The following is a 23994-nucleotide window of genomic DNA, read 5'->3' as shown; positions in this document are numbered from 1 at the left end:
GTGAAGAATTAGGTATGCAAAGTAATATTTGGCAGGGAAAGTCACTGGTGATAAATCGCTAGGTGTGGCACCGTGATTTTCGGGGATTCGGGGAACCAAATTTTTTTTCGGGGAAATACCCGAAAATTCGGGCATAGTACAAGCCCTGCTTGATTTCTAATAAGGAAAATCAAAAAACTAAACCACACGAGAAGGAAAAGCTCCGACTTTGCGGCTGACGCAATAAAGAATTCCCGCAAAATTATTATGAAGTCGACCGAACGCCGCCGCCTCTGCCGGGGGCGGCGCCCCTGCGGCGCGCCGGTGGCGTGCGACCGGGCCTCTGGTCGGCGGGGTTCGGTCGATCCGCCGGAGCGGCGCCAGGGTCTAAGGACAACCCACCCACTCTAAATGGTCTGAGTGTAATTTGCATATTTGCTGAAAATGGTATTTCTTTTAAATAGCACGATTTATATGCGCTGGAAAATCAACAACAACAACAAAGTAAATTATGGTAATAATTGCAAATGATAAAAAAAATTCATTATTGACAATATATATTGACGATTCAAAATGCACTTTCAATTTATCCATAATTTAATCAGGCACAAATTAGGACTTTTTAATCGTAAATCAGTTAAATTAAATAATCTGTCCGAAGTGCTTGTTCTATTTTTTTCATCTAATATGCATCTGATTATTTACGAAATTGTGTCCAGACAAAATGCTTTTTGGACTAGACAAAAAGCATATTGTTCAGGTTCCTCTTGGTCCAAAATCATACGATATTAAGTTTAAAATTGATGAAGAAAAATTAGTTATTAAATCCATATTTCGACCACTAGCACCATTCTCTGTACGAAAACAGTGTACTCTCTTAGCCCAAACACGATTCCTGAAAATTTCAAGTTTTTGAGGGTTTTTTTCTCCTTGGAAGGTTTGCTTCACATTATTCTTGCACAATTTTCACTCAGGCAAGGAACTTAATGTTGTATATTTCATTTTATTCAATAAACATTATTTGTACTTAAACAATAAGTGGAACATCGGGGAAATTGTTTTTTTTTTTTTTTATACAAGACAGTGGAACGCAACTTTTAAATGAATATTTCGGCCCTATGTCCAAGGGCTGTCCTCAGCAAGACAAAAATATGTAAAAGAAAAAAGACTCACAACAACATGTGACCAATAAAACCAAAAACTAAAAAAAAAAAATTTCAAAGCACCCATCAGCAAAAATGTGGTATTTTGTATTTTTACCAGAAGAAAGACCACAGATACGTGTTATTTTTTTCCTAGGGGTAATCCTATCAAACCTATGGCCTTAAAAGAAAGGGAGAGGGCGCATTCAGATGGAACTCAAAAAGTTTTAGTACCCTTTTTAAGTGAAAAAAAACGATTGGATGGCAACTAGCTCCCTTTGCAGGCACTCTTTTTCCATAGAATCACCCGATCAAAATTTTAATATAAAGATGTCGTTCAGCATAGTTGACAGGTCCAATAACTATGCTTTTGGGGTTAATTTGAACCCCCCCCCCCCGGTCCTTAGGGAAAGCACTGTAAAATATGAAATTTTTCCATTGTTTAAACACAGTATATGTTATTGGAGGGGCTATTTAATTCTGGGAGTTGGTTTCCAAAGGGAGAATTTTCTGTAAGGGGAGATGCTTCAGAGGGTAAATTTTTAGGGAGAAATTTGGACTGGGGGATGTGTCAGAATTTCTATACGATTTTTTTAGCATTTGTCCTCGAAACAAAATTCTTTTTAAGATTACCCCCCCCTTCCTTGGCTAATCTTCATAGGAATACCTTGTTGATTAGGGGTAAGAATAGTCCAGTGCTTTCAAATCTATCATTAATCACTCGATAAATTTATTTTCTACATAGTATGAATTCTTGAAATTTTAACATATTTCACGCGGCAATTGGAACATGAGCAAAAAAGCTTTAAAAGACACAGTTTCAACAACACAGAACAAAAACAATAGAATTTGAACATCACTGAGACATAATTACACTAAACACAAGCAACTCATGATATTTGCACATTTGTTTTAGCTACTGTATTTCTACGTTTGAATTAAATTAATATCTTAACTAATAGGCACCTATTTATGAACCTCCTAATGGAAACTGTATAATCTCCTGATTGTTTAGACTAATTTATGTTCAAACGTCGACGTAAAGAGTCTTTGATAATGGTTCATTTCTATGGACTGAATTTTTGTTCAGGGACGATTGGTATACTGCATGGTCTCTGAGAAAGGGTAGCTATATGCATACATACATTTTCAATTTTCTTCATTGTATGCTCATTAATATTTTGGTCCTCTTCGGGTCCAAGCACTGGGATGTGAATATCATCACTTATTAATATACTAATTATTAATATCACTTATAAAAATACTAAATAGCCTAAACTAATATACTAATTATTAGACCAGACAATAGCAGCTAAAAAGTCAAAGTTCAAGCGTAAAACAAACATGAATCACTACCAATCAACAAATGAAACCCAAAACAGAGACTAGAATAAATGATTAAGTCAAACTTAGAACGAACAGAAATTACCCTAAAAGGATGACAGCTAACACCATCTATGCCTTTTAAAAATCAGGATCATGGCTGGTTTTTCGGATGTACCGTTTTATTTTCATTTTTTCAGTCAAGAAACACGAATATTTCAGAGTAGTCTAACAGTACAAACGATTCCCATCATGACCCTTCAATTCAATCCTTTTTCTCTTTTTTGTGTCACTTTTGTTTTAGGTTTTTTAGAATAATATAGCCTTTATCAATTTTCAAGGTTTCAAATTATTCTTAAGATATTTTCATGTTTCTACATTGACTATTATTTTACTGTTCAGTGCAAATGTAACTATTTAAACTGACAAAAAAACACACATCTTATTTTGTTTACCAAAAATTTATGTAGGCTCTTGATGTTTAAAAACATACCTTCGTTCTTGCAAGTAGTTACATCCAATTTAGGAGAGTCGAAATCGTTTTCAAATTTTGCAGCTATACTGGGTGGAATGATCAAAGTATTATCCTCCTGCTTAGATGATACATCACAATTTGTAATCCCTATAACCTGTTCCTCTTCGTTTGGAAATAAGTCTTCAATTTCTGAAATAAAATCACAAATAAATTTACAATCAGAACCACCATAGTAAAACAAGCCTGTCACTCCTCTGAAACAACAAATTTTAACATCTTAACAAATTAATTTCAGCATTAAAAAAAAATTAATAGCTTAGGTGATACAGCTAAATTTATAATCCCGAAAACCTGATCATCTTCAATTGAAAATAAGTTATCCGTTTCTGAAATAAAATTGCAAATAAATTTAAGGTCATAACCAACATAGTAGAACAAGTCTGTCACTCCTCTGGACCAACAAATTTTAACATTTCAAATTTCTTTAAAAGATTTAAATTTTCTATATGGGGTGAATTGTCAAAATTACGAAAAAGTTTCTATACGGCACTTTGGACATGAATACAATATCTGTCAAAGACATACTTTCAAAGTTAGAGTAAAACTTGCAATTTCCGCCTCACTGAAAAATAATTTCATGAAACACTAGAAAATAAAAGATTTTTGAATTTTCATTAACTTCTCATTTTCCAAAAGTCTAGGGTTCTTTCATCAATAGCTTCTCATTTCCACGTTTTCAATATATAAAATTGAATGTGTGTTGGCATTGTATGCATCACTGCATGCATCACAACACATTTCATCCAATCAACAAAAAACTTAAACGATTTTTTAACTACAAGCTTAAAAAGTTTTTAGGTTAAGCTTACCCCCCCCCCAAAAAAAAAAGAAAAAATCTGCAGTAGCAGGGATTTTTCCATATTAAAATGAAATTTATGTGCATATCTTTTTCTGGCCTTTGGCATATGTAATAAAAATAAATTAATTAGGTAATTTAGCCTATATAAATATAGGGTATATATAGGCCTAAGTTAAATATAGGGTAAATGTACTCAAGGTCAAATGTACTCAGTCTGGGATTAACCCTATATTCGAAAGCAAGACGTTGGAAAAGAATTTGAAAAATGTGCCTTTTTTACATTTGTATTCCATGCAGAATTGTATATTCTCCGTGGATTTTTCTGTAAATTGATATTGCTGATGATGCTTGTTGGCTATTAAGTGTATCTTTAGAACATTGATGAAGATATAATGCAATAGGACAATCCATGAATAATACATAATTTGGGCTAAATAATTACATATTACGGGGCGGGAGGGGAGAGATTAGTGACTTATAAATGTTCAGGAATAATTTAAATAGTAACATATTAATATTATAGTAGTAGCAAGTAGTAACTTTAGTGTTCTTGATTTTTTTTTTTTTTTTTTTTTTTTTTTTTAAAAGTTTTTACAATCATCCCTCAAAAAAAAAAATTAAAAAGTTTTAAAACAAATTTTAATATTTATAAAATACACACTTGCGTCATTCCTAACAGCAGTTAAAGTAAAGTGAAGCGCTTTAAGTAATAATGTAAGTAAGTATTTTAGAATTTCTAAAAGTAGTTTCAAAAATTTTATAGTGTTTCCGAGGAGGGCAATCTTTGCACCACTCACTGACGATATCAAGCCGTCTGAGGCAAAAACAAGCAACTGCACACGCTTGTCCTCAACCCCAGTTCATTCAAGGCTTTATTTTTCACCTCCTCCACTGAAATTTCTTCTATTTACTTTTCACCTCATTAAGGGATGAACTGTTTTTCGTCCTGCCCCAACTGTTAATCTTTGGGCATCTATTGTCTGTAAAATGTGATCTAGCTATCTTAACCTCTCTTTCATTTCAGCTCTATAAAATCTAAGCCAATATTTTTTTTGATTGTTTATTTTTATGTTTTCAAGGTTCTGCGTTTAAAATTCAATAAAATAAATCCATATTTTACTTTGCAAACACATTCTCTTATCAGCAGTCGCCAGCAGTAGAAAACGCCGAGTGTGTACACTTCCATATAGTTCCATAGCTGTGTATTCCGAACCCAGACCAGGCATACCGTGTTGGAGGGGAACAGAATCCGCAAGAAATGATGCAGACCCTATAGTAGACGAGGTTTTTTGCGTGGCATGGTCCTTTCTTATCTCTTTTTTCATCCTGCATACAGAGACATTTAACTTTTTTTTTTTTCAACATTGTATGCTGTGTTCCGTGTTCGGAATAGCTCTGTATTCCGAACCCGGATCACACAGACCCTTTTCTTAAGGGGAACAGGGTCCCAGGCTACGCCTCCATCCTATATAGTCCTTCTTAGCCCAAACATGCAAATTTATCTACGTTGCTGGTTTCCTGGAAGAATAGGGGTGTAAAAATATTAGTAAAAGGTTGTTCCCAATCATTATTCTGCCTCAGATGAAGGAAAATGCCCGCGTTATTGACCGCCACTTTCCTGTTCATAAATCTACGTCAAATTTTCACGAAAGCTAGGGCTACAAGTTCAAAAGTGAGATTTTGAAGAGCAGGATAATTGACCGTCCTTGGGTGTTATTGCTAGCACAAAGGGGTTGAGTATCCCTTTTGGACCTGTTGCATTGCGGAAAGTAAAATTCTGGGAAATGATAAAAACAATTACAAAGTTCCTGTAAAAAAAAAGATAAAATAATATATAAATATTACTTGCTTGAAATTAAGTAAAATGTACTAAAAAATAAAATAAAAAAACACTACTGAGGGGGTTTTCTTTTCTTCTCTGTCTCATCTCTGGTTCTAGGGAAGCTGAAAAAAAAAAATTATGAGATGCCAAACGAAGTTGAATGTGAAGGTCCATGATCCGGAGGGTCCTGCTGCAACAAAGTTAGCGGACAGACTGAAGATTCTGCAATGTTCCGCGTTCAGAATAGGCAACCATCTCTGCGTTAAAACAAACGAGCGTCTTTATACTGCGCAATGTTTACGCCACAATACACAATACGGTCAAATTTCAGATAATTAGTGTGTTTCTTTTTTTCCCTATGGCCTTAATGCCCCAATGAAAGGGAATTGTTGGGAAGTGGATGAAGGAAGGAAAATTTTACATTGAAAATCAAAATTACAATGAATAAAATCTTGGACTGATGAGCGTTCAGGAATTAATATCATTATACATCAAATATTATGTTTAATTCATTAGTTCTTTCCAAGATAGTTCAAGACAAATATAGTTTTCACAACAAACAACAGTTTAGCTACTGTCCCCTTCCCTACAAAAGTAGAAACGCTACTACGAAGTTAGCGCTTTACTAAAACAAATTAAATTACAAATATTTTCTTTTGTACTTATTAAATATTAAAAATAAAGATTCAAATGAAAGAAAATCTTGGACTGAGGAGCTTTCAGAACTAATATATATAAAAATAATCAGTTTAATTTAATTCGTTCTTTCCAAGACAGTTCAAGAAGTTTTCAGTAAAGGGCCAATGACAAAGTACGCTTTAGACTTTTACAGTTGGGGAAAGGGGTTGTAGCCAAACCCTTTTTCGCAGTAATTTTGTTTGTTTTGAACATGACTTGCACATCCAATTGAAGTCTTACTCGTATCAGATTCATTTATTCAGTTATGTTAATACCTGTTGTATGTTTGTTTGCTGTGATTGTTTATTTGATTTCTGTTTGTTTTGGATTCCATTTATTATTAAATGGTAATTTCTTTTCACTTTGAATTGTAATTAATATAGGACTTAATTTCTGCTTATATTCATTTCACATTTGCCTTTACTTTTTTTGAAAAAATTCTTTTTTTGGAAACTTTTTTTCTGTTTGCTTTTGATTGCAAAAGTTTTAAGTTTTTCAACGTTCCCTGTTTCAAAATCATTCTTTTTCCCACCTTAAAGTTTCATCAAACTATTAGAACTGTTATCAAAGTAAAAATATCAAAGTAGCGAAAGTATCAAAGTTAACAAAGTAACAATTAGCAACTTCCATAATTTACAGCCCTTGCCCCGTAAAGCAAAGTCGCCCTGTGAATCAGCAAATCAAAGTATGAAAGTAATCTTAGTAACAACAAGCAACTTGTATAGTTCATAACACTCATCCCGAGTGCATGGAATGGGGGATTTCAACCCTGGAAGCACAGTTATTGTGCCATTGGATAAATTTCAACAAAATGGCTATCTCTAAATTTCAACTGGATACATTTGGAAAAAGGGGGTGGGGAAGGCTGTGTGCCGTTTGATCACTTTTGACTGTTAAAAAAGGAGCTAGAACGTTCAATTCGCAATCAAATCAGCCCCCTCCAAGGTTAATACGACCACCCCTTCCACAAAAACCTTATATGTTAACAATGCACAACTTGCATAGGTTACAGCCCTTGCCCAGTGGGGCTTTAGAAAATTTATCAACCTCTGAGTTATAGTTATTTGACTTTTGGACTGTTTTGAACAAAATGGCTGTTTCAAAATTTTATTTAGATATATTTTATAAAAAAAGGCAGGAGGGGGGGGTACCCTTCGATCACTTTCGAATCTTGAAAAAAGGCACTAGAACCTTCAATTTTCTGTCGAATAAACCCCCCTAAAGATTACACAACCACCCCTTCTGTAAAAATGGGGAACTAGCATAAGTTACAGCCGTTAACACGAGGGCTGGGCGATTAGTCAAACCAACATTCATAGGTATTTTACTTTTTGAATTATAAAAAAAAACGGCTATCTAAAATTATTACTCGAAGGATTTGGGAGAGGGGGAGGGCGTGGGGACTGGTTGCTTCGCGATCACTCTTGACTCTTAAAAAGAGAACTATAAATTTCTATTCCAAATCGAATGTGCCTTCTGCGAAGTCTATACGACCACCCCTTCAATAAAAACCTTATATGTTAACAACGGAAAGCTTGCACAACTTACAGCTCTTGCCCCAAGGCTCTTAGGGGTTGTGTCAACCCCGGAGGCATTGTTACAGGATTTTTAGACAAAAAACAAAATAGCTATCTCAAAATTTTTATCAGTTGCATTTGGGGAAAAGAAGGCGTCAGGGGAAGGAGGGATCACTTTTAGCTCTTAAAAGGAAACTAGAACTTTTAATCTTCAATCAAATTAGCGTCCTCTAAAGTTTATACAACGTCTTCCATAAGCCTTATATGTCCCCGGGTTATAACTAGCAACCCTTGTCTCTGGCCTCTTGTCGGGTTGTGTCGACTCGGTGGCATTGTTATATGATCTATGGAAAATTTTGAATAAAATGGCTATCTGAAAATTTTGATCGGATACATTTGGGGAAAAAAGGGCATTGTGGAAGGGCTGCTTGCCCTCTGATCACTTTAGACTCTTTAAAAGGAAACTAGAACTTCCAATTTCCAATCAAATGAGCCTCCTCCAAAGTTTATATGACTACACCTTCCATATAACCTTATATGCCCCAGGGGGATAACTTAAAACCCTCGCTCTGAGGTTTGGGGGCTGTCTCAACCCCAAAGGCAGTTCTATATGATATTTAGACTATTTTTAACAAAATGGCTATCTCAAAATTTCGATTGGAAGCATTTGGGAATAGCAGGGCGTGGGGAGATAGTCGTTTGATCACTTTTTAGTCTTAAAAAGAGAACTAGAACTTTCAATTTCCAATTAAACAAGCATCTTCCTAAATGATATGACCATCCCTTCCATAAAATATGCCCACGGGGCATAACTTACATTCCTTTCCACCGATCCATGGGGGGTTGTGTCTACCACAGAGGCATTATTTCATAACCTTTGGACTATTTTGAACAAAATGGCTATCTCAAAATTTTCGATTGGATACATTTGGGAAACGAGGACGTTTGGGAGGAGGGGGCTATTTGCCCTCCAGTCACATTGATTAGATGCATCTGGGAAAAAAGACTAGGAGGGGGGATAGTTCTTCTCTGGTCAATTTTGACTCGTCAAAAGGACATTGGAACTTCCGGTTTCCAATTGAATGAGCCCATTCAAAATCCATACAACCACCCATTCCATATTATGTGTCTGTGGAAAAAAGAAAAACAATAGTAAATAATAAAACATTGAAGCGTAATAGCCTTTACAACATACAACGCTATAGCTGTGTCTCTTATAATAGTTTTTTAACTAAACAAAAACAAATCTTTTTTGCCATTCAATAAAAAACAAGACAAATCACTATAGTTCAGATACAATTTACTTAACAGTTTAAAAGCCTTGGCTACTTGTCAGCAGAGTACTGAGCACCATCTATAAACATGTCTCGCCTGTGTCCTAATGTGTGTATGCCTCTTGCATCAAATTTTATTGATTGATCTTGAAGCCACTTTTTTTTACCTGATTTTCAACTTCATTCTTGTATCGAAAATGTTATCTGGGTAAAGCCTCTTAAAGGGGTCCATGCAAATGATTGTCTAATGGACAAGGTTAAGAAAGAAGGGATGATTAGGAAACGTCTAACTTCCCAGTGTTCCCAGTGAAACATTTTCATGAGCAAAAGTCAAAAGTGTATGGCGTTTTATTCGAATGGAAAGGCTTACTTTTTTGTTAGCATATTACTATGGTAATTGATCTTATTGCCTCGTTGATCTTCAAGAAAGTCACAATAGTTAAGCTCCTGTGAATTCCAGAATACTGCCAGATTGACTTAAGGCCTGCCATTTGAACAAAACGTTGTGGTCTCTTGACTAAAGGTTTGATTCTTCTACAAGAGAATGAGCATCAACATATGGCACTGGTAAAACAAGAAACTGCTTAAAACATGGGTGAGAGATTGCTCCAAATACCCTTACTGCCCTAACCTTTCTTTTCAGACATGCATTGGTTCTCAATCCTTAAAGAGGCTCTACACAGAAAACTAATTAGATCCAACAAAGAAGTTAAAAATCAGGCGCAAAAGTGGCTTTCAGACCAATCTAAACAATTTTATGCTAGAAAATACATAAATTAGAACAATAATGGGATAGGTGCATAAATGTTGCCAAGGAATAAGTTGAATAGTAGCCAAAATTTTTAATTGACTTAACAAATCGTTTCTAAGCTACCTGATAGAATATTAAAGTTGAAAAAGCTACACAGGAGGCTCTCAGGTAATGCTCTTGATGAACTTTCTCCTAGTAATTGTCTTTTTAAAAAAAAAATTATGGTTAAAGTTTTTGTTTTATCTATGTTTTGCATTTTTTTTTTTATGTATTTAATTTCTTTTTACTCCACATTCTGATCCATTTAAAGTATTTTTGTGGGTAATAAATAAATTGTATTATTATTATTATATAATTTAGTGTTACTCATCAAAAACTACAAGCCTGAGAAACTTTGCCTAATTTTCAAAAAAGGGTGAAACACCCCCAAAAAGTCAAGAAATCTTATTAAAAATCATTCCATCAGATTCAGTGTATCAGAGAACCCTTCTGTAAGGGTTACAAGCTGCCACCTGCAAAAATGTGTAATTTTGTAGCTTTTGCAGAAAGAAATGTCATGGATGCATGTTCATTTCATTTTTTTTTTCAGGGATGATTGTATCAAACCAATGGTTCCAAATTATCACAAGAGTCCTCATTAAACACAAAATGAAAAGTTCTAGTCCTCTTTTTGAGAAACCAAAAAGATTGGAGATAATTCTGAGAAATTTTTGGCAAGATTCTGAGAAAAGCCTTTTATTTAACATTGTTGAAATGTCCAATAGCTGTGCCTTGGAGATAAAATGAGCCCTCAGAAACCCTAGGGATAGGCCTGTAATGGGCTAATGAAATTAGCCCATTATTTATGTATAGTACTTGTTATTGGGAAGTATACACTTTTTTTTAGAAGGGGGATTTCTGCTAGAGGGGTATTTTCCAGGTGGAAAATTCTCTGTTTTACAGAAATGTTCTGGGGACAATTTTCAGTGAGGATGGGATTGCCCTTAAAAATTTTCTGGGGGGTAAGCAATTTACATGGGTGACTTTTCATTGAGGAATTTTTTGTAGGGGAAGCGAGTTTTCCATGGGGGGACAAAGAAAGTTTTCCAGCATTATTTGAAAAGCATCCAGAAAATAAAATTACAAAAACAAGTTTTCTCAACTAAAAGTATGGAGCAACACTAAAACTTAAAACTAACAGAAATTATTCCATTAATTAGGGGGGTTGAATCTTTCTTCCTCAATACCTCTTTCTTTATGCTAAAGTTTAACTTTTTGTCCCAATCCTTAAAGAATTACTCCTGAAACACAAGGGCCATTTTATTGAAATAAGAGGCTCTTTTAGAAGTACTAAGAATCTTTAGCGTGAAGAGCAAGGGATTGAGGAGGAGCAACCCCAACCCCCATTTACAGAATAATTTCTGCACATTTAAAGATTTAATATTGCTCCTTACTTAAAAAAAAAAAACTTTTTTTTTAATTTATCTTATGTAAGACTGAATCTTTACATAGGTTAACTTGAAAAAAAAAGATACAAATTATCCAGAGCAATTTCACTAATTAATCATATATGGAAAAACAAAGGGATTTACCATCATAGGTAATAATCAAATGATCCTACTTTCCCCCAAGAATAATCGTACACAAAACAAAGTCATTTTAGGTAATATTTACTTGTTTTAGTATATTTTTCATCTAATAGAAGGAAGGATAGGATGTAGATTCTACTCATGATTACTTGGCTAAATTCTTGGAACTACTACTAACCTTGTTTAACTGTGGCTTCATCAAAAAGATCATTTGTATCCATTGTTTCACAGTCAAAATTATCCTTTGATTCTATCTCTTCTGCTAATGATCAAACCTCAACTTCTAAGACTCTATTTCCTAGAAGACAAAGAGTCAAAAAAGGGAATTTTCCAACTGGAAGCAAAAGTGCTTGACAGACAAGTCATTTTGACATTTGGTGTGTGAACCAGTTCTTTACTTCATCTATATCCAATCCCACACTTGAGCACTGCAAGTTTTGACCCATAAAAACCTGACACCAAACTAGAGCTTATTGTAAAGAACTTTATAGGCTACTAGTCAGTATTATGTTGATGAAAAAAAGAAGACTTATCTAGAATAAACTGACAAATTAGTGATAGGCTAAAGGTGAGATAGAAAATATAGATTGAATATAAAGATACAATAGATAGAAAGACAAACCAGTTTTTGCTTTTAAAAGTCATAAATTAAGAAAAAGGGTTTATAGAGAAGTTGGCAACTTCTGACCATCCCAAATAGAGATGATATGCTGCACTTACCAGGGAGCCAAGGCATCACTGAAAAGCATAAAAGAGTTTGTGAAAATAAAGCAGAAAATTGATCCAGTTAAAATAGGAACTAAAGTAGTTGAACACAAAGACTGCTACTTTTGTGGTGGTATTTCTGATTTCAAAAACACAAGTGTTCAACCCAAGGGGGAAAAAAAGGTCATAGCATGGACAAAAAAATTCTTTTCCCAGAGTCTGTAGAAGCAAGCCATTCATAAATGGACATCTTACTAAGTTCTAAATTGAGACTAGTGCAAAAGTTCATGTGCTTTCTTACTTATTGTAAAGGGCCATAGTATCCTGGCTAGAAATACAAAGTCCTATGTTTTGTTCTATTCCTCTCTTCATTTTTAACCAAGATTTATCCAACAGATCTGATCTCTTTTACAATCAGATATGGTAATTACCTTAATTCACTTGCAAGCAAAAGGATGATATTGCTGAAGCTGGTCAGTGAATATAGTGTGCCAACTAATTGCGTGAGTCCCAAACTGTTTACCAGGGCTTATTGCACCATTCCTTGTCAACTTATGATTTAAATGCATCAATACTGGCAGAAGAGACCATTTCCTGATCAAACAAGTTCCATATACCCTCCACCCAATGGAGAAAGAATTTACTATGCAACCTTGTGTTGGTATACTGATTGTAAAGTTTTTAATTGTGTCCACTTGTACTTGGAAGAATCATCCAGTTGAGAGAGGTTTATGGCAATAATCATTTCCCCTACCTTTGTGGCAATTAGCCAGTTTGGGTAAATTTCATTTTTCAAGCTGAGGGGAATAAAGGATGTCATACAGACCTCTGATGCATTTAGTTGTTTGCTTCTGAACTGATGCTAGTGTTTCTTGTTCAGATTTATTAATTGGTCTGCTAACGCACATGCAAAAACATATCTTAGGTTGAATTAAATCTTTAAAAAGCATAAAACAACTACTGACAGTTCTCTTAATTATAGCAACTGTTTGACAGGCCTGTGCAGATGCAATCTAAGCATATAGATTAAATTTTAGCTCTTCATCAACTAGCAGACCCAGGTCTAATTAGGCATGACTATTGGCAATGGGCCTCCAAGTTCCATCAACTAACTATATTGAGCGTCTGTGTCTTTGATTACTTTTACTGAAGTGGATTGCTTGGCATTTCTGGACATTGAACTCCTGCTTCCAAGTCTCTGCCCAGCAAGTAAATGAGTCTAAGTCTAATTGTATGGTTTCTATCTTATCTTGACTCTCAACAGAATCTATTACTTTTGTTGTCAGCATAAAGGCTTATATTATTTTTGAAATTTACAGATACATCATTGATAAAGATATTAAACAGAGTTATGCCCAGGACTGTGCTTTGAGGCACTCTACTTCTCACTTCCACCTCATTTCAAATAAATGTTTCACATTTTTCTCAACAGTTTTGCTGGTACTTTTCTTTTACTCAGAAAAAGCATTACCAGTCAATAGTTTCTGTTTTAATTCCATCTGACTCTAGCCTAATACAAAGTCTTTTGGGGCACATTCTATCAATTGCTTTTGCAAAATCCACCAAAATTCTGTTTACTGAAAACCTTTGTCTCTGAGTTTGGTCACAGGGTTGGGATGATAAAGTTTGATCAAAATTTGGGACGAATGCTGTATTTAGTAAAGTTACTGCACTAAGTACGGTAATAAGCCTTTGGATATTAGAAAAAATGAGTTTCCTCCATTCCATTGTCTTGAAAGCATTTTTTTTTTATAGTTAGTGCTTTTCATTTTTTTTTTTTTTTTAAGCTTGTTTCCATGTCAAGTCTAATAAAAGTAATAGGGGATATTTCAATTAGGATGTCATACTTGGGGGAATCTGAGAGTGGTGCACTGTCTTTGGGTGTGAGAATAGAGGAAAAGTGATCACTAGGAGAGTCTGCTATTGCTTGTGGATCACCAGATTTACATCTATTCAGTTCCAGCTGGGTAACTGAATGTCTAAAAGGCTTTTTAGCTGAGGTAAAATCAACATTTTTTTCTCAGATCTAGCTGGTGTAGCTATAAACTCCTTATATTGATCAGCAAGATTACTCGATATATTTCTTACCTGGTTGGGTGCTTACTTGTACTTTTGGTAAGGACTCATGTGATTTATGTGCTGTGAATGCAACCTCCAAAAGTGTTTCTTTCTGTTTCAGGCCTGGTCATCTTTATTTCATTTAGTATAAATGGAAGTATTTTGGGTTGTGTGAGTAGTTTGTTGATGAATTTCTGCACATGACGTCAATCAATAGTCTTTTTGTGGCACACCATGAATTTTCTACTCATTGCATTAATGAAGGACCAATCACATAATGATGTTGGCAAGTTCAGGACACAAATATCTGGTAGCCTTTTATGAGATACAATGCATCCAGCAATGAGAAACAACAGAGAAATGGGTTGTTTATGGATGTGTGAGAAAAGATTGCCATTTGTAGCTAATACAGGAAGGATAATGATTATTTTCAGTAGCCTAGTTTTGATAATAACGTTTTATTTTGAAAAAAAATTTGAAGGAATTTTGAAAGAGACTGACTTAAAATTTCCTGTATGCCTAGAGGCCTTTTCTGGTGGCATTGTTGATCAGAAGTGTTCAGATGAGACACTGTTGATCAATAATGTTGATGAAAATGATTGACAATTGAAATTGTTGTTTATCAATTTTTTTAATCAAATCTAAGCAGGAAATTTCAAGGATGTATTTCATGAGATTTTTTTTTCTTTTTAACAATTTAGAAAAATAGTTTATTTGTCATTAAGGTTTTGTAGACAATGTATTGTTAACTTCATCTGTTGCCTAAAATAAGACATGAGAAGGTATTTTCTTTTGAGGTACCTATCCTTTTTCTCTCCAAAGGAAAGTGAAGAAATTTTGCTGTGTTTTATAGAAAAATTCATAATTTTTCTTAATTGATACTCCATTAAGTCTTGTCTGTCTTTTGTCATAAATATATATTTTTTTTTGTATCTTGAACGTTTTTCTTTTCTTTGGTTACTCTGCTCTTGTGAAGTTTTTAAGTTTTATGTACTCATGTATGTAGTGTATTAAAATAAAAGTTCAAAATAAGGATAAAATCCTTTTTAATAGACAGTGTATAGAAAATTCACAAAATAATACTAGATATTTTGGTCACATATACAGTGAGCGTCATCAGTAGTAAAACTAAACTTACGTTTAGTTTTACTACTGATGACAGTCACTGTATATGTGACAAAAATATCTAATATTTTTTGTGAATTTTCTATACACTGTCTATTAAAAACGATTTTATCCCTATTTTGAACTTTTATTTTACTGTCACGGAAAGGCAGTGTGGTCTCCAAATTTATCTATGTAGTGTATTATATACTTTTTTCTTTATACTTCACAATTATCATTTTTGTATATGATGTGGGTTAAAAATAAATTATTATTATTATTATTATAATTTGATCAGGCAGTGAACAGATTTATAAAAAGTGAATATTATATAAAGAAGCAATTATAGTATTATGAAAGAGCATAAAAAAGGCATCAAATGACATTTTCACTTTCATCCTAGCTAAATTATTGTGCCACCTGCAAATTTACCAAAGAATGTCCCCAGAAGGTATTTTGAGGTACCTACCTCTACTCCTTCTCCCTGCAGCCTAAAGGGACATGACCTTTGATGACCTTTAAAAATCTGTGTGTTATAAAAGTGAAACCTTGCAAAATAGATCTTTGGCTTAAATGAAGTACAACAAAATTGTTTTCAGATCCATGACTTTGCTCAATCCCAATTTATAAGGGTTTAAAGATATGCAAATAAGATATGATATGCATAAGATATGCAAATTTTGAAGAAAAAAAAAACATTGATATGGCTTAAAATTCTATTCAATTAACTGAAATTACATTTTCAGAAGTAAAGCCAGAGAATAAGAAACTGATAACTGAAAATGGGTTACCTACATATGACAATATAGAAAATTTTTTCTTTATATCTGAGCAATAGAATATTGTCATTTACTCTTATATAGAATGCAGTATAAAGTCAAACAAAAGACAATATCATTATTTCTGCTATTGAGTAGAATAATAATAGGTCATACAGATGACTTTATCCTTCATTCTTTCATAGAGCAAACATAACTAAAGTCATGCAGATGACTTTTTATACCTCATGCTAATACATAGCTAGCAAAAATAAAGCCATTCAGATGACTGTTTATATATCTCACTGTTATTGAGAAAACATGAATAAAATCATACAGATGACTTTTTATACTTCACACTATTACAGAGTAAACATGAATAAAGTAATACAGATGGCATTTTATACCTTGTACAATTATAAAGAAAACATAAATAAAGTCCTACAGTAAACTTTTTAAACTTCATACGTTTATAGAGAAAACATGAATAAAGTCATACAAATGACTTTTTATAACGTATATGTTTTGAAATAGGGGGTATGTTTAAATTTATAAGTTGCTTTATCTTAAGGGGGTTTTTATATCTTGAGATGTTTCTTACTTTTAATTTAGAGGTAGCATGATAAAGGGTTTGAACCCCTTCTTCTAGGAATTGAATGAAATAGGATCTGATTGAGTTTCATTACCTCTATCCTGAGACTAAGGATTACAGTTTTAGGAATGCTTGCTGTTCTTATTATTCAGATCCCCAATGGGAACATTACCTAGAGTATACGAGAGGCCAGTCTGACATCTGACAATACAAACCAGAAGATCATAATAAGCAAAGAATTTATTGTAATTACTTAAAATGAACAATTTAAAAGATTAAAGATGAAAACTGGAAAAGAAATGCATAAAATTTGTCTCTGAGTGCTTTCTTAAGACTCCTTTAATCACCAAAATTTCAGCTTATATCTATTGTAAAACAACTGGTTTGCTGACGTCTTCCATATGTGGGAAGATACAAAAAAAGGTAATTGCAATTGAATGCTGTTTTGATGCACATATGCATGCGCAAAAAAAGTTAGATGCGCAAAAAAAACATTATTTATCTGACACTCTCACAAATTTTAATGTGTTTAAACTAGATAAGGATGACAGCAAAAAACTTTTAATTTATAATAGGGAAATTCCAGATAAGCAGCACTCAGAAAGTATGCTATACTTTGCATGTAAGCCACTACCCGTAGCTTTTGCGAAATTGTAGGGTGATCTAAAATGTTACTTTTTCAAAAGATACAATTTTTTGCTTCTGTGCAGAGGAAACGCTTTTCTTGGATATGCAATACGTTGCAGTTTGTAATTATATATTTCTATTTCTAGAGAAAAGATGATCATTACTTATATATTTTGAAAATCCAACTGAGGCCAACAATGACTCCCCAATGTGAAGAGGCCCCATTCACTCTTAAGAAGCTTGCATAAAAAAACTTCATAATCACAGTAATTTCCAAAAACACGTGACAGGTGGCTAAATGCATAGTAAATACTTTATTAGGGATATTAACTTTACCATTAGGGGGGGGGGAGGTTGCATTAAGTATAGCAGAGCTGCGTGATTTTCCCCTGGGTCTGAATGCTAAGTGTAAAGTCAATTGTACCTGATATGGTCCCTACTATTTTTAATTGGATGGAAAAAATCCAAAGAATGATTCCATTGTGAGATTGAATTTGTCAAAGCTTGGAGGTTTATCCCTTCTGTGTATTGAAAGAAAACGGATACATACTTGGAGCTTTGTTCACTTCTATCCCAAGGGTGACCTATATTTATAACACTTCATTCATAGAGCATAAAAGAGCAACATAAATCAAGTCGTACATATGACTTTTTATACCTCATACTATTATAGAGCAAACATGAATGAAGCCCTACAGATGACTTTTTACCCATCATTTAAATTATTTAGAATGATCAAAAGTCATACAGATGACTTCTTATGCCTCATTTTCTTATAAAGCAAACATAGATAAAGTCATACAGATGGCTTTCTTGGTTTTCTTCTGAAACATATAATGCACTAAAATGTTATACAGAAGACATTATACTACACAACTTATATATGAAAAAAACAAGAAGAAGTCATACAGATGACTTTATGCCTCATTCTTTTATTGAGCAAACATAAATAAAGTCATACAGATGACTTTTTATACCTCCTGTTATTATGGAGCTAACATAGATAAAGTATTACAGATGACTTTTTATTCCTCACTCCAATATTACTGTATGACCATGCCAGGTCATAAGGAGTCATGTTAAGAAAACAATTCTTACTTCATAATATGCAAAATTATCCTAGTTAACATAATATCCAGGGGTAGGTACCTTTATCTGTCCTATTTTTACTGTTGTACAAATTTTTTTATCAGAATTGTGTAAAACAAACATATTTCACTGCAATTATCTGTTTTAAAATAGTCTATATATGAAAGTTAAACACAATTACTGCCATCTACCAAAAAGATACAAATAGATAAATATTTATAAATTTAGGGTAAGTTAGGTTAGATTGGCTAGATGGCTCTTGGCTGTTTCTTTAATAAACAATTTTCAAGACTTGGGGAAAAGGCATAAAAATGAAAAATGTGATTGAAAAAAAAGTAAAATAGTAAGGATAAAGGTGCTGCCCCTGGAAAATGTGTTAACTAGGATAATTGTGAACTAAGAATTGTTTTCTTAGCATCTCTTGTTATGACCTGGCGTGGTCATACATTTATACCATCATTCCAAGTATTTAGAATGATAGTCATACAGATGACTTTTTATGCATCCTTCTTTTACAGAGCAAACATAAATAAAGTCATACAGATTACTTTTTATACCTCCTGTCATTACATAGAGAAAACAACAAAAAGTCATACAGATGACTTTCTTGGTTTTCTTTTGAAACATATATGATGCACTAAAATGTTATACAGAAGACATTATACTACACAACTTATATATGAAAAAAACAAGAAGAAGTCATACAGATGACTTTATGCCTCATTCTTTTATTGAGCAAACATAAATAAAGTGATACAGATGACTTTTTATACCTGCTGTTATTATAGAGCTAACATAAATAAATTCTTACAGATGACTTTTTATACCTCATTCTGATATTAATGTATGGCCATACAAGTCATATTAAGAAAACAATTCTTACTTCATAATATGCAAAATTATCCTAGTTAACATATTTACCAGGGGTGGGCACCTTTATCTTTGCTATTTTTACTGTTGTACAATTTTTTTTAACAAAACTGTGTTCACTGCATTTATCTGTATTCAAATAGTCTATACACAAAAGTTAAACACCATTACTGCAATCTACCAAAACGATACAAAAAGGTAAATATTCAGAAATTTAGGTTAAGTTAGGTTAGATTGGCTAGATGGCTTTTGGCTGTTTGTTTTATTAACAATTTTCAAGACTTGGAGAAAAGGCATAAAAATGAAAAATGTGATTGAAAAAAAGTAAAATAGTGAGGATAAAGGTGCTCCCCCTGGAAAATATGTTAACTAGGGAAATTTTGCATATTATGAAGTAAGAATTGTATTCCTAGCATGTCTCCTTATGACCTAGTGTGGTCATACATTTATACTTTCATTCCAATTAATTAGAATGATAAAAAGTCATACAGATGACTTTTTAAACTCAATATATAAACATATATATATATATATATATATATATATATATATATATATATATATATATATATATATATATATATATATATATATATATATATATATATATATATATATATATATATATATATATATATTATATATATATATATATATATATATATATATATATATATATATATATATATATATATATATATATATATATATATATATATATATATATATATATATATATATATATATATATATATATATATATATATATATATATATATAATATATAGTAGCCTAAATAAAGTCATACAGACAACTTATTAATATATCATTCTACTATAAAGCATTATGAATAAAGTCATACACATAACTTTTTGTGCATCTTGCCAGTATAGAGACAACATAAGTAAATTCATACACTTGATTTTCTAAATCATAGGAAAGAAGAGAGCAAACAAGTAAAAAATCTTACGTATGACTTTTTATGCCTTTCTTTAATATATCAAACGTAAATTAATTTGTACAGATGACTTTTTATGCATCCTGCCATTAGCCTACAGAGAGAAAACAACAAAAAGACATAAAGATATCTTCTTATAGACCAGATCTACCTAAGTTCATGTATTGAGTAGCTTGAATACAGTCACAGAGATAACTTTAATATATCGTTATAATGTAAAGCATTATCATTAAAGCCATGCGGATGACTTCATATGTCTTCTGCTATAATAGAGAAAAGATAAATAGTATAACACAAGACTTTTTAATATATCAGTCTACCATAAATCAATATGAACAAAGTCATACAGATAACTTTTTATGCATCATGCCAGTATAGAACAAACATAAATAAAGTCATATAGTTGGATTTCTATACCTCATGCTATTATAGAAAAAAAATGAATAAAGTCCTACATCTGACTTTTTATGCCTTTCTTTTAAAGATCAAACTTCAATTAAGTCGTACAGATGACTTTTTATACCTCCTGCTAGTACATAGAGAAAACAACAAAAAGACATAAAGATAGCTTCTTATAGACCAGATCTACCGAATTTTATGTATTGAGCAGCTTGAATACAGTCACAGAGATGACTTTTTAATATATCATTATACTGTAAAGCATTATGAATAAAGCAATACAGATGACTTTTTATGTCTTCTGCTATTATAGAGAAAACATAAGTAAAGTCATACACATGGCTTTCTATACCTCATACAATAATAGAAAAAACAAGAATAAAATCCTACGTATGACTTTTTATGCCTTTCTTTAAAAGAGCAAACTTCAATTAAGTTGTACAGATGACTTTTTATACATCCTTCCATTACATAGAGAAAACAACAAAAAGACATAAAGATAGCTCCTTACAGACCAGATCTACAGAATTTCATGTATTGAGTAGCTTGAATACAGTCACAGAGATAACTTATTAATATATAAGTCTACTATAAAGCATTATCAATGAATTCATACACACAACTTTTTATGCCTCTTCCCGTTATAGAGACGACATAAGTAAAGTCATACACTTGATCTTCTAAATAATAGGCAGTAATAGAGCACATAAGTAAAAAATCTTACGTATGACTTTATGCCTTTCTTTACTAGAGAAAACTTAAATTAGGTTGTACAGATGACTTTTTATGCCTCCTGCCAGTAGCCTACATAGAGAAAACAACAAAAAGACATAAAGATAGCTTCTTATCGACTAGACCTAGAGAATTTTATGTATAGAGCAGCGTGAATAAATTCATAGAGATGACTTTTTCATATATCATTCTACTATAAACCATTATGAATGAAGTCATACAGATGACTTTTTGTGTATCCTGCTATTATAGAGCAAACATAAATAAAGTCATACAGATGGCTTTTTATACCTCATACTATAATAGAGAAAACATGAATAAAATCCTACGTATGACTTTTTATACCTCCTGCTAGTACATAGAGAAAACAACAAAAAGTCATACAGATGGCTTTTTATAGCCTAGGCCTAGATAATTTCATCTATAGAGTAGCTTGAATACAGTCATACAGATAACTTTAATATATCATTATACTGTAAAGCATAATGAATAAAGTCATGAGGATGACTTCATATGTCTCCTGCTATTATAGAGCAAACATAAATAAAGTCATACAGATGACGGTCAATATCTACAAAATAATTTTTTTGTTTTTGGAATAAAGCTACAAACAAAGTTATGGCCTTTTTTTAGGGGTATTAAAAATAAATTACGCAATACTATCGTAGTTTTATTTAAGCCGCTCCCCCCACATATATATGTCCATACACCGTTAGGTTAGGTAATTCTGATATAGGGGGGAGGGGCTGATTATAATTTCCAATTTAAATGATTTTTATATTTATTATAATCATAAAAAAGGCATCAAATGGTGTATTCACTTTATTTAAAACTCAATAATATGATTTGGTATATATTGACCCAGATGACTTTTTAATATATCATTCTACTATAAAGCATCATTAATATAGTCATACAGATGACTTTTTATACCTCCAGCTAGTACATAGAGAAAACAACAAAAAGTCATACAGATGGCTTTTTATAGCCTAGGCCTACAGGATTTCATATAGCCTATAGAGCAGCCTAAATTAAGTCAAACAGATGACTTTTTAATAGCCTAGCCTATATCATTCTACAATAAAGCATTATGAACAAAGTCATACATATGGTTTTTTATTCCTCATACTATTATACAGCAAACTTAAATAACGTCATACAGATGACTTTTTATACCTCCTGCTATTATAGAGCCAAAAAAAAAAGTCTTACATATGACTTTTTATACCTCATACTATTATATAGCAAACATGAATAAAGTCTTTGGTAAAATTCTACTTTAGTTACTTTTGAATATCTTAGAAAGGGGTTAGGTTAGGAAAATGAAACTTTCAGGGATGGGTCTACAGGCTAAAGTATGTCCTGGGAAGGTATTTTGAAGTACCTACCTCCACTACTTCTCCCTCTAGAGGGTCCTGACATTTTATGACCTTTGAAAATCTGTGAGTTATAGAGGTGAAACCATGCAAAATAGATATTCTGCTTAAATGAAGTATAACAAAATTGTTTTCAGCTTCACAACTTTGCTCAATCCCAATTTATAAGGTTTTAAAGATATGCAAATACATTTCCTACATTTTGGGAATAAACATTGATATGCCACAAAAATTCTGCTCAAATAAATGAAATTGCATTTTCAGAACTAAAGCCAGAGAAAAAGAAACTGATACATGAAAATTAAGGTAAAATGTTGTTTTGTAAAAATTTTAATAGGTATAGACCTGTCATGTAGGAAAATTTCAGGACCCTGTAGAGGAAGAAAAAATAGAGGTAGGTACTTCAAAATGCCTTCCCAGGACATAACTTAGCTTATAGACCTATCCCTAAAAGTTTTATTTTCCTAGCCTAACCCCTTTCTAAGATAGCCAAAAGTAGCTAAAGTAGAATTTTACCAAGTCTTACATATGACTTTTTAATACATAATTCTATTATAAAGTGGTATGAATAAAGTCTTACATATAACTTTTTGGGTTTTCTCTTTATTATATATAATGCACTAAAATGTCATAGAAAAGACATTATGCGTCTCCCTCTTTCATACAGTGTTTCCACTTATCATTTGAAAAAGTCTGTAAAATCTTGACAATTTTCAGGAGAAAATCGGATGGATCTCGGGATTTGGTAGAATTTTCAGTTTTTTGTATTTTGTATTGATTTTTTGGAGGTGTTCGAGCGATTTGAGTAAAAAGTACCACATTCTAAATGTTTGGAGTGCAGATTTACTGGAGCCAGCTGCAATTCCGGGAAGATAATTCGTCGATCAACATTGACAAACATGACAAAAGGAAGCAGCTAAAAACTTGAAATGTATTTAATTTTGAAACTAAGCGCAGTTACATCTCATTCAGACTCTAAAGCTGTTTAATTAAGACATTTTTCTTCATCGAACCCTATTTTTTTATCGCCCTTTCAGATTCCAGACGACAGGCCACTAAGTTCAGGACGGGGACAGAAAATCTGGGCGAATTACGGACACCTGTCCTTTGACCATTGTGTCTGAGTTAAGTGGATATTTCTTTTTACCACCATCCCCAGAGGTATTCACAAATGATAAAGAGAAAACGCAAAGTCACTGCTCATTAGTATTGATATAACTGAAAAAAAAGTGTAAAAATTGCAAAACTTTCAGATACATATACCGCATTACATTCATAATATGTGTCCATCGCATAGCTTTTTATGTGAGCTGCCTTCTCTGATCATGCACTAACTCA

The 23994-nt window shown here is 32.7% G+C and overlaps 1 pseudogene across 1 annotated transcript in view; it reads right to left on the bottom strand.

Annotated features, from left to right (window-relative positions):
• Nucleotides 1-23259, bottom strand: part of LOC148941618 (uncharacterized) — a 28758-nt pseudogene extending 5499 nt beyond the window's left edge. The window contains exons 1-3 of the transcript XR_016143262.1: nt 23183-23259; nt 11567-11686; nt 2938-3108 (exon numbers count right to left, since the gene is read on the bottom strand). The product of XR_016143262.1 is annotated as an uncharacterized LOC148941618 (transcript). The remainder of the gene's footprint in view (nt 1-2937; nt 3109-11566; nt 11687-23182) is intronic.
• Nucleotides 23260-23994: the final 735 nt, after the last annotated feature.

The sequence above is a fragment of the Artemia sp. Qi Xiang Cuo genome, chromosome 18 (assembly GCF_049724085.1).
Source record: "Artemia sp. Qi Xiang Cuo chromosome 18, ASM4972408v1, whole genome shotgun sequence".
Classification (NCBI taxonomy): Eukaryota; Metazoa; Arthropoda; class Branchiopoda; order Anostraca; family Artemiidae; genus Artemia; species Artemia sp. Qi Xiang Cuo.
The sequence above is the reverse complement of the archived record's forward strand: the minus strand, read 5'-3'. Positions and strand labels throughout refer to the sequence as shown.